Here is a 12,528-nt window from a genome sequence, read left to right on the forward strand (position 1 = left end):
CTGCAGATCAGGGAGAGGGGAGAGCTGAGGAAGGTGGGGAGGGTGGGGCGGTGAGGTAGGTGGGAGGTTACATTGAGCATGGACAGGTGTACTTGGGAGATTGTGGGTTTGATTATCCTTTCCTTGTTAAGGGTGACAACAAGACCATTATGAAGTGCTTACTGGGTCATACAGCCTGCATTGTACTTGGGTTAGCACACTTAGTCCTCATTTCCACCCTCATTTTGCCAAGGAGGAGGGTAAAGCTGAGAGCAGTAGAGCCGGAGGTTGCATAGCAAATAAGAGGCAGGGCTAGGATTCAAACCCAGCTCCTCACTGCTCTGCTCTACTCCCCAGAGAATGTGCAGCTCAGCAGCCCAGGCCAGCCCAGGGGAAGACCCCAGGGGTGAGGGCAGTTCTCGCTCTCAATATCTTTCCCGGAAATCAGTGCTGTTTAGTGACAGTAAGACGTTGAAAGGTGCTGTGATGTCCCATCTGGGTAGAGGAGGTAGTTCACTATAGGCTAGTTCTGTCTCGGTAGGAAAGACTAGCTGTGCTGTTGGTAAGTAACATAGCTGTGTGCGTCCCTCAAATATCTAGTACTTGATGCGGGGCCTGTGACCAAATGGACAGAAGTCTTGAAGGATGCATTCAGTATGGCTGGCTCTGACCTCTGACCTCCCTGCCGCAGGTAACTCCCACTCCAGACCTTGGAGAGAACCCCAACAGCACAGTCCTTCTCTCCTGTCTCAGGGTTCCCATCTCCTCCTTTGGTTTAAGTGCCGTGCAGCCTAGGTCTGTAACCAGACATTTCTACCGTCACTTCACTGTTTTCCTCAGGCTCTTAGCTGGTCTCCTGCACCCACCCACCCTCCTAATCTCCAGCTCAGAACCAGCCCCACCATTTTCTCTCTCTGTTCCTTCCCTAGGCCTGGAAGTCCCCCTGAAGAAAAATCACGTATGTGTGAGATGATCGTCCTTATGATGTGTAATTCCAATCTCCCCAAATTCCTGGACTTTGAAGTCATTTTTTTCTTCTTTCCCACCAATAGCCACAGGCATTCGAGACAGAAGGAGGAGGGAAGATGGCACAGTTTACTTGGTGTTTGTCAGTGATATGTTTTTCACGTCTTGTTTTGATTAACTGAAATAATTTTCACTATCCCCCAAACCAAACAGACCTTTAACTCCTGTTTTACAGCGTACGTGATGTGCTTTGGACAGTCATCATGTTTATGACACTTGACCATTGTTTTTCTCTGGCTCCTAGATGGGATAGGACAGCCTCACATTTCCCTCCAAGATGTTCATGTCTTCCGCCTGGGTGTTCTAAAAGGTTGTTCATCCCCAACACACATTTTGCATCCCTGTTTGTCTCAAATCTGCATGATTAAATTTAAGAGCTGCCCTCCTCACTCCCAACATATGGACTGCATCTCTGCATGTACCTTTAGCTACCATAGTCCTCAAACTGAAGTGTGTGTGAAAATCACCAGAAGGTTTGTTCACACTCAGATTGCTGGGCCCCATCCCCAGGGGTTTGGATTCACTAGGTTTAGGGTGGACAGAGAATTTGCATTTCTAGTGAATTCACAGGGGAAGCCAGTGCTGCTGGTCTAGGGACGCCCCCTTGGGAATGACTATTGTATGCTCTTCCTTTCCTTCTTGACTTCTATCCCAGATAAACAGGTGTCCCCTCACCTGTATGTGGCTAATCTCTCCTGCTGAAGACACTTATCATTTTCCCCGGAGCCTGGATATAAGAGTCATTATAAGCCAGGCCCTGGAGCTCCACCTCTTTAATTAAGCGGTAAACCAGGCCGAGTCAGACCCTGCCCTCATGGAAGCCTCACTGCATGTGGGAAGAGAAGCATCTCTGGGGGTGAGAATAAATGGGATTAACTCTGAATGGGTGAAAGCCTTTCTTTCACCAGACTGATGATGGGGAATACATGACAGAGTTTGTCTACATGACGGTGAATATGGATAGATCCTGAAGTTGTCAGATAAGCAATCAAGTGATTCCCCAAACATCGGGACAGCTGAAGAGAACCTGACATGTTCAAATGAGGCATTCCAGCAAAGGATGCGTCTCCTTCTGCAAACTGACCCACGGGGCTCCACAGAAGTCAGCTTGTTATTTGCCAAATAGAATTGTCTATTCCTGGGGCACCTGGGTGGCTCAGTCACTTAAGAGTCGGCCTTCGGTCGCTGTCCCAGGGTCCTAGGATCGAGCCCCACATAGGGCTCTCTGCTCAGTGTGAAGTCTGCTTCTCTTCTCCTCCTCACCCCACTTGAGCTCTCTCTTTCTCTCTCTCTCTCTCTGACTCTCTCTCTCTCTCTCTCAAATAAATAAAATAAAAAGAGTTGTCTACTTTTCGTTTTTGTATCTTTTGCAATATTTCAATGAGACACACCAAAAAATAAACTAAACTAAATACACACACACACACACACACACACACACACACACACACACAGAGGAAGGTTGGCAGGGAGATACAGCAGTTACCTTTAAGGCAACTCTTAAATCATTTGATCTTTTTGAGGCTTTTGCTCAGACAGGAAAGTCAGCGCTCGGCACTCCCGTCCCCAGTGGAGCTGGGTGGAGGTGGAGACAGCACAATGCCAACACGCGCAGTTTCCCTGCGGCGGCCCAGAAAGCACTTGTGAACGTGGCAGCAAATGAGGTCTTAAGTCGGTGCATAAAACAATCAAATCCATCACAGCCTTGGAATGGCCCCTCATAACTCAGGGACTGTCGGAGCACTCCGTGTGTGCAGGGAGGCAGTCGTGGAAGAAGTGACAAACTGAGCTCTGAGTCTGCTAAATCCATTCTGGCAGCCAGAGGAATACATTTCCAAAGCCAAGTCACATCATTTTCCTTGAGCTCATTTGACTGCAGGCTAAGAAGCTATTGCAGAAAACAAAGGGATGGTGGTGGGGGTGGGGGTGGTGCTGGGATAATGAATATTAATGAACTTAATTCTCTGGTTCTTGGTGGTTGGTCTAGGAATGGTAGAATGGGAAGGTGGATAAAGACAAATAAATTCAAACTGATGTTTCAAAACGGATGGATGGTGTTGGCCACCCGTCTATCCACCTAATGCGAACCTACTGGGCACCTACTTACTCCATGCCTTCTCCCGGGGCTTGGGGAAATGAGCACCCACACTCTGTCCTCAGGGACTTCACAATCTATCAGAGACATCCGATGTACAAGAAATCACGACAGTTCAGGGCTTTGCTTTGCATTATTGAAAACATGCGAAGTGGAGGGGAAGTCAGGGACAGCGCCCCAGAAGACGTGACGTCTTAAACAAGACTCCCTCCCCCCAGCAGACATGTTGATTTCCGGTTCTTGAGGGATGAACCTGAGATTGGGTGAAAGCTGATGACTGTAAAGGTATAACAACCATACCTTCCAATTTCCTGGGAAAGTCTTTATTATACCCATTGCTCCGGAAGCTTCATGATGTGAGTTGAGTCCCACAAAAAGATATGTCCAAGGCCTAACCTCCAGTACCAGTGAATGTGATCTTGTTTGGAAATATGATCTATGTAGGTGTAATTAAGTTAAGATGTGGTCAGGCAGCTCGGGTGGCTCAGCGGTTTAGCACCGCCTTCAGCCCAGGACGTGATCCTAGAGACCTGGGATCGAGTCCCATGTCAGGTTCCCTGCATGGAGCCTGCTTCTCCCTCTGCCTGTGTCTCTGCCTCTCTCTCTCTCTCTCTCTGTGTGTGTGTGTGTGTGTGTGTGTGTGTGTCTATCATGAATAAATAAATAAAATTAAAACAAAAAAGTTAAGATGTGGTCATGTCAATTGGAAGGGGCTGCCCTAAATCCAGGGACTGGTATCCTTATAAGGAGGCTTTGCAAAAACATAAAGGTCTAGAGAGCCATCACAGAGGGGAGAAGACTGTATGAACATGAAGACAGACATTGGAGAGATAAAGCTAACGGCCAAGGAATGCCAAGGTTTGCTGGAAAGCACCAGAAGCCAGGGTAGGTAAGGAAGGATTCTTTTCCCTGGAGCCTTCAGATTCTTCTCTACCAATACCTCAATTTTAGGCTTCTTGCCTCCTAAACTAGGAGAGGATAAATTTCCGTTGTCTTGAGCCACCCAGTTTGTGGCACTTTGCTACAGCAGCCCTAGAACACTATTACAGCTCTACCTCTGAATTTTGATTCAGAACATGTGTCTGTATTTTAGTGTTCATGAAGATACAAAATGAGGCTGGGAGGATACCTACCCAGGCTCCTTCTTGTCCTTCCTTGTCCCTGCCAAATCCTTCCTGGATCTGGTTTTGGGTTAGGAAGGTCACTCCTACCTCCACTTGGTGTGGTCATCAAGCTGACCACATAACTTCAGTTTCTCTTGGAGGCTGTGGAGGAGCCCTTGTCCTAACCAGTCAGCATTGGCCAAACTAGATTTGATTTCAGTGGATTCCAAGTAAAGTCTGAACGTTCCATTCCTCAGAAAAAAGTACTGACTTCCCTGCCTTGGATGAGGCCAGAACCTCCTGGCAGGTACGTTCAAAACTACTAAAGAGAACAATTTTTGTAACTGTAGACACCTGATTGGGATAGCATTCTCAGATGACTGCCAGTTGCAGATTATATTAGCATATACTTTTGGGAAACCATTTTGTATTTTTATCAATCTCCATAAAAACGTTTGGATCCTTGATTCAATAATTCAACTTTCGGGAATCTACCCTGAAAATAACTCCAAAATGCAGACCAAGTTGTGACAGCAGTGATGTCATCTTGGTAAAAGAATTGAAATCAGTCAAAACGCCCAACAGTAGGGGAATGGTTTGGTAAACCATTAGAATATATTCATTAGAAGAGAATATTATACAGCTACTTAAAAGAATGACCTTGAACATCATGTAGCAACATTGAAATGATTGTAATGTGATGTTAAGTAAAAGGAACAAGTTTAAAATTTTTTTATGAACTGTGCTGATAATTATGTTAAGTACCCACTGAAATCTGGCTGGAAGGAAATACACCAAAGTGATCATTTTATTTGCATTTGCTCTTAAGAAATCTCTTTTTTTCCGGGATCCCTGGGTGGTGCAGCGGTTTAGCACCTGCCTTTGGCTCAGGGCGTGATCCTGGAGACCCGGGATCGAATCCCACGTCGGGCTCCCGGTGCATGGAGCCTGCTTCTCCCTCTGCCTATGTCTCTGCCTCTCTCTCTCTCTCTGTGTGACTATCATAAATAAATAAAAATTTAAAAAAAAAGAAATCTCTTTTTTCATCTCCGCTTTTGGATTTTTCTGTAATGAGTTTTTATTTTTGAAATATAAAATACAAAGGAATAGACCAGTAAAATAATTTATTTATGTGTTTAAAATTGATGGAAAATCACAAATAATTTTTATCTGTTCATTAATTAAACACCGGTTGCTATTTCACGTGCACATGTAAAATAATCTTGCCTATTTCTCCTGAATATTCTATAGGGAAATTACCTTCCTTTAAACTATGACCTCTGGCCACCAAATCCAGCCCATTGCCTATTTTTGTTAAATAACGTTTATGGGAACAAACTACATCTGTTTATTTAAAGCTGCATTCTAACAGCAGAGTTGAGTAAATCATATGGCCCCCAAAGCCTAAAATATTTGATCTCTGACTCTTTACAGAACGTTTTTTGACTCCTGCTTTAAAACAGTCTTCCATGTGACTTCAAATAACTCCATTTGGTCTTCTCCACTTACAGTCCTGATAGAAAAACTGGTTTGATCTTTTGGAATGGGCAAGTGGCGTTAGTTGAATCCATGAACCCAGGCCTTGGTGGTTTTTACACTGGCATTTATGAGATGACTTACTTTGGATGTGGTTGAAGAAATACCCTATATTGCTGGAAAATTCCAGATTTGTTTCTTAAATTGTAACATCCGTGGCTCTGGACACATCCTTCTCCCCCCATCCCAGTCAAATAGGTTCTGGATAACTAGCTCCCGCCCCCACACTGATCCATTCCACGTCGTTAAAACAAAGGTCCAGGGTATTGGTATGATTGTTATTATCCACTTCAACAGATAGGATTGAATTCGATTAGCAATATAGCAGGGAGGTTGTTCCTCCAATGACAGCATAGTCTTACCCAAAAGCAGTTCAAGTTCATTAAAATCACTATTATCTGACTCTCAATTAAGTGTGATGATAATTTAATTAACAATGCCCACTTAATTGTTGATGGCAGGAAACGGAGACAGACAGTCTCCATGGTGGCTACGGCAGCTTTACCCTGAAATGCAGGACACGCTTTCTGAACCAGCCAGCACAATGAACTCTGTGCACTTCTTTGGCAAAGGAAAAGCCTGAAATAAGTAAACTTGGCTCTGCTTAGAAAATTGAATTTTGATCTGGGATGGTGAGGCTGAGGATTTACACCAGGATGCCCAAAATGGAGATCCCAGATCAGCAACCGGAAGGCTTTTCATTAATCTCATTCATTCATTCATTCATTCATTGGCTTTCTCTCTGTCTCTCTCTCTCTCTCTTTCTCTCTGTCCCTTCCTTCCAACATCTATTAAAACCTTAAACTTGTTCTATTAAGTACGAGGTGCTTTGTAGGACACAGAATGAGCAAGGAGCCATCTTTTTGACTGGAAGAGGCCAGGGCAGTCTGAATTTCAAGAAAAGGAATGATAATGTTAACAAGCAGTTTGTTGAGTCCTTATCATGCGCCAAACACTATGTTATGTGCTTCAATCTCATTATCTTATTTTATGTTCACAAAACCCTGTGAGTTTGGTAATATCATTTGCATTTTACCAATGAAAGAAAGCTGGGGATTTGGGAAATCTAGTAACATCTCTAGGGTCACAAGGCTAATAAAGGACAGAACCAGATAGAGCACTGCTTTGTCGGATGCCCTTGCTCTTAAAAACTGATAAATGCTTCTTCTTTCCCGATCTTAACCCCACAGAATGGCATAGACTACCACTGTCCCTATTGGCACCCTCCCTTAGTAGACAAACATTTTCAAACATTTCATGCATCCTGAGAAAAGCAGAACCCTCGGGGGAGCCAGATCCCTGCCTTTTATTAAACATCCTTTCTTGCTGCTCCAGGTTTCGATGTGGGAAGTCCAGTCTCCAGATGACAGGGTTTAGAAGAGCAGGGCTCAGGGCAATCGGGTTCTGTCCCAGTGGGACATCTCCCCATGACCTGGGCATTAGTTGCTTTCTCCCTATGCCTTCAGTGTTCCACTCAGATGCCCCCCGCCCCCCCCACTGAGACACAAGGACCATGCTTCCGCACATTCCATCAATCCCTGAAATTGTTCAAAACCTGGAGAAAAATGCACCTGTGGATTTTTCCAGAATATGTCCATAAGCTTGCAACAGATTCTACAAGTCTGTACAAGGGACAAGGGTAATATAAATGTAGCCAGCCTCTTCAAAGGTATTTCTCAGTTCGGTGACCCACAGGCCACCAACGTCATTTTGTTAAAAATGCAAATTCCTGGGCTCTAGCCTAGGACTGGCTCTCTGGCTGGTGCTACCCAGGAATCTGCATTTTTTTAAACAAATACTCTGCTCAAGAAATTCTGATCTTTGAAGTCCTGGGTTGAAGTCTTCCTCTGACGTTGCTGGCATCTGGGTTTGGAGGAAAGCCAGGGCGCTGCTGGGGTCTGGAGGGGCTGGAGGGGCCAGGGAGGCGGCCCCTTCGCAGGTTCCAAGGCACACTGTGTGGTGTGGTGGATTTCTCAGTGGTCTTCTCCCTGGGGCTTTATTCTGTCCATTGTTCTCAGCCTTGGAGATTGCTGCCAGTGTGTGGGTGAACCTTGCTTCAAAAGGAGGTGACTGCATGACCAGCTTTTGTTTGGAGCAGCCCCTGGGGCTCCCTTTGCAAGGTATGCTGGAGGCTCTTGAGGCCAGGGTTATAATTTCCTCTGTTTGGAGGCAGGAGGAGTGGGGGTTGGCCTTTCCCAGGCTTTCTGTGGCCTTGCTAACGTGAGAGTTGGTGTGTTTGCTAGTTCTTTGTAACCCCCCAGCACCTCTTAGGTAGCTGAGCACAGGTTGCTCCTGACTTCAGTGGCCCTGAGGTCCTGGACAGGAAGCCCCCTGTCTGGCCCTTCTGCTTGCCAGGCCAGGGTCAAAGCCACTCGGGCAGCTGTCACCGCAATGACCACAGCTGTATAGTTCTGGGTGGTGACCTCCCTGTCTCAGGTCACAGAGGAGTGGGTGACACCAGACTCACTTCGGACAGCCAGCCTAGTGGCTCCATTCCGGGACTCCTGGATGCTCATGTAGCAGACCCCACTTTGGTCTTCCACCCCACTTCCCTCTTTTAGTACCTCTGGGCCACAAACCCTGTGATGGCTCAAAATCACCAGGAATTCCTCCTGAGTCCTAGTTATTGAGGACCAATTTCCTGGAATTTCCTCCCCAGGTTTCTGAAGTTCAAAACCAGCCACATAGAAGCCAGTCATTGATAACTTCGTGAGTATTTACGACTGGTGGAGCTGATGAAAGGTAAAGGGCATTCCCTGGAGATGATACACTTCCCTCTTCTTTACCCCAATCCATTATCCTTCCTTTGGAGAAGTTTCTTGGCCTCCCAACTGGTCAGGAACCCTGTTCAATGCTGACAGCACTTTATAGCATATATCTGTCCATAATCATACATTTTTCGCATGATTCCTTAATTAATGCCTGTCTGCTCCAACCTGACTGTTAGCCCCTGGAGGGCAGGGATCCTGCTTGTTTTTTTTTTGTTTGTTTGTTTTGTTTTGTTTTTTGCCTTCCTTTCTGCTCTGATGCTTGTCACTCTGCTAGGCCCAGAGACGGCCATTATTCTATTTCTCCTGAATGAACCCAGTGAATGAATAAAAGAGTAACTTCCTGCATGAAAGCAGTTTGCTGCCTGGATTGAAAGCATTAAACCCCCCTCTCCTGCTCCTGCTAAGCAACTCCTAGGATTTGTGCGACAAAAAAAACCACGCATGGCTCAAACCCGCCTCGGGGACTTTCTGGGGCCTCCAGGTCACCAAGAGCATATGGCTTGTGCTCTGAAACAATTAGCCTGACTTGGGCTGCATTGGATTTTGTTAAAATGTGTGCCGATTGCTACGGAAACTGTTTGCATGTAATCAATCTTCAGCGGCAGAGAGCCGTCTGGTGCGGGCAGGCATGTCAGGCTTGCTGCTCTAAGGCCTGCACCCCAGCTGAGGACGCATCCCCACACCGCAGTCCACTGCCCCCGCAGGCCTTTCCCTACTGGGCGATTGTGCGAGTTAGTCTCCCTTTGCTGACTCCAAACCCAGTGGGCCTGCTTGTGGGGACCGGGGTAAGGGGACAATGCGAGACAGAGCAGGGAAGGAGCCAGGTGAAGAAGAATTGTGCCAACAGGGGTGGGGGCCCAGACGTGTGGAAATGGTGCTTGAATTGCAGCCATCAGCTGGGCTCCTTTGCGGGGCCACCGCACATCCCTACTGTGGCCAAATCCGCATTGAGGGAAGGTCCAGTTGTGCAAAAGGTAAAGTGGTCAAATAGTCTACACGTCTCGTGGTTCTTGATGCCTGCCTCCCCATTAGTGATGTAGGAGGCGTGTGGTTCCTAGGGCATCAGCTGATTGGAAGGATCGATAGGTCGATAGGAACCGTCCAATCAGAGCCTCAGGAGCAGCACCCTGCAGGCGTACCCAGGGCCCAGATGGCACCTTGGTACCAAGTCTTCAGGGGCCCTCGAGCCACCGCTGCTGGGTCTGCTGCTTGCATTCCCGGCTACCAGCCCTGGCTGCTAGCATGTCACCTGGGGAGCTGTTTACAAATACGAATTCCCTGACCTCACTGAATCCCCATTACCCAGGGATTGCAGTCTGGACATTTGTCTCCCCGCCCACCCCAAATAGTCCATTGATTTTGATTCAAAAGCACAGCCAATCCATCTGCAAATCTCACTGGGAGGTGGGCTTGCCTCTTGCTCTCCCGTAGCTCAGCTCCTCCTCCTCTATTTACCTGATGTCACACCTTGGCTCTAACGCTCTTTTGTGTCAGGGCAAAGTGGAAACTTCTGATAACTCCAGAGCTTAACTTAATGTTTTTTGGCATTTCTTAAATAAATGTAGTCTCATAAGCCAAACAAAACAACTTTTCCTCTCTGATTTTTTTTTAATTTCGTGTCTTTGTCCATAAGCAAGCAAATACTTGAAATAAAATGTATGCATTGCTGAGTATCCATTAATTTAGTTCCCAGTTTGATAAGCATGTATCTGTGCTTCTGTTTCAGTGAGAAAATGTTAATTGTGTACAGCACCAGTGACAATATATATAAACCTAAATTAAATTAACCATAGCCCTATTTTAAGATATTTAGGTTGCTTACAGGTTTTTTTCACTGTTAGAAATAATGCTGAAACCTATATCTTCAAACATACAGCCTTTCTGTATGTAGGAATTTTACTTTGAGTATGTTTCCAGAACTATCACTGAGTTTTATTCACAAGCCCTTTTAATTGTTCTGGAAATCTATTGCCAAGTTTTTTTCTGAAAACGTGTTGCCAATATATACTCTGATAACTACTTATTCATGAAAGTTTCATCACCTTCTTGCCAGCACCGAGTATAAACATTTTATTTTGTGTTTTTACTAACTTAGTAGTTCACTGTGGCACTTCATAGTTGCTTTATTTGCATTTTAAAGTGTATTTTAGACATATAGACGCCTTGCTGCTACATAAACTTCACCTGTGGCAGTATCATCACCAATTTGATACATGTAGAATTCTGTTCTTTGGAATAACTTGTAGGGTTTATGTCAAGAATTGCCTCAGGTAAGAATCCCACCCTGTTGTCTCCTTAGCCAGCTGCGGGACAGTAAGTTGGCCATCTGAGGAAGCTGATGAGGCCCTGGGGAGTTGGACAAACAGGCTCCTCTGCTCCCTAGCCTGGGGTCTAGGTAGGCCCTGGGACGTTCACCTCTTAATTCTGCATGCAGGCTCATACTTCAGCTTGTTTGCCATTCTACACCTGCATCCGACCCTCTCTTCGGTGCAGGGAGTCTTAGCATCACTCCTTTCCCTCACTAGTTAATGAATAATTAATTCAACCAAGTATTTATTGAACACCTACCATATCCTGGGCAGCGTGCTGGGCAGAGGCTACAATACTGAAGGGGGGAAAAGAAGCAACTGAATAGACCTTGCCTGCATGGATCTGATAGCCCGGATAGTCTGATAGTTTATTAAGTTGTCACACGCAACCACGTGTCACTCACTCTGCCCTCTCCCCCTGGTGGTCTTTGCCCACACCACTTCCCTCTGCCTCAGAGCATCTGTGCCTGCCAATCCCCCTGCTGGTTTTCCTTCCCTCCGGCTGGCTCCTCTGCTCTCTCCAGATGTGCTCAGATGTCACCTCTGCAGGGAAAGCTCTGAGGACCCCTCTGTGCTCCCTAGCTGCTTGTCCCAGCTTCACTTTTCCCCACAGCTCTTGTCACTGTTCCAACATATCACTCACATGCACGTTTGCTGATTGTTTCTTCCCTTCACAGGGGAAAGGTCTGTGAAGGCAGGAGCTCTGTCTGTCTCGTTCACTCCTCAGAACAGTTTCTGGCATGGAATAGCCTCCTAATAGGTGTTTCTTGAAGGAAACAGTGAATGAATGAATGAACGAATGAATGAACGAGTGAACGAATGAATGGCTGAATGTTCTTTTTTTCTTCCTGATTTTCACTTGAGGAATTTGTACAGACACTTGTTAGCTGCAGTGAGCCTGGGGGTGAAGGGTGGGGTGGGCAGTGGGCAGGGGAGGGAAGTTGAGACCCCACATCCACTTTGGGGTGATTTCTGAGAGCCTGACTCCAAAGTCATCTGACTCTGCTCCCCACTGACTAATGACGATGGCAACAACAGTACAGTGGCAGTGTTTTCGAGGGCCCTGGGCACACCCTTATTCCTTGCAGGAGGACTAGCAAGAGAACCAAGGACCAAGGCTTTGGTTGTCACGTGGGGGAAGCCCTGGGCTCTGGGCAGTGGCTCGGGCATTTTTCACAGGACAGGGAGGCACTGCCCTGGATTTCTGGAGATGCTGAAGGATGGCTTTGGGGAGGCAGAGCCTGAGTCAGCCAGGAACACTGTGATTTCCTGTCTGCACGATTAACATCATTATGGAGGTGTAATCTTCCTAATTAGTTTATTTCATCAAGATTTGATTGAAGGCTTTTCTCATCTGCCTCTGTGGCCTCCTTCTACCTAAGGCTCATGAATAATAGGAAGCAAGATGTTACGTCTGACTCGGCTCCCTCCTAAAGAGACCAGCCCATAAATAAAACATCTGGGTCTTGCTGGGGAAGGGATGGTGAGAGGGGTTCTGAGTTGGAGCCTATTGATTGATGGAGACAGGAGAGTGTTTTCTTAAGTGAGGCAGGCAGTGATTTCGTCTCTGGACGTGGGCCACAGGGCCTGGTTTCCCCACGAGAGCAGCCAGCCTGGCCGTGGGCACTGATAAATGGGGAAGGAGGACAGCACTAGGGTGGCTGCAGTACCAGCCCATAGGTTCACTCTCCATTCTCGTTTCCTTTTTC

At 46.5% G+C, this 12,528-nt stretch overlaps 1 long non-coding RNA gene across 2 annotated transcripts; it reads left to right on the forward strand.

Moving 5' to 3' along the window:
* Positions 1-234: 234 nt before the first annotated feature.
* Positions 235-2,301, forward strand: LOC140617880 (uncharacterized). 2 transcript variants are annotated; one of them, XR_012018031.1, is made up of 3 exons: positions 235-670; positions 909-937; positions 1,032-2,301. It is a non-coding gene; the product is annotated as an uncharacterized lncRNA (long non-coding RNA). The 2 variants fall into 2 exon arrangements; XR_012018032.1 differs by having other exon boundaries at positions 235-385; positions 580-670; positions 909-2,301.
* Positions 2,302-12,528: the final 10,227 nt, after the last annotated feature.

Source organism: Canis lupus, chromosome 26, assembly GCF_048164855.1.
Source record: "Canis lupus baileyi chromosome 26, mCanLup2.hap1, whole genome shotgun sequence".
Taxonomy (NCBI): Eukaryota; Metazoa; Chordata; class Mammalia; order Carnivora; family Canidae; genus Canis; species Canis lupus.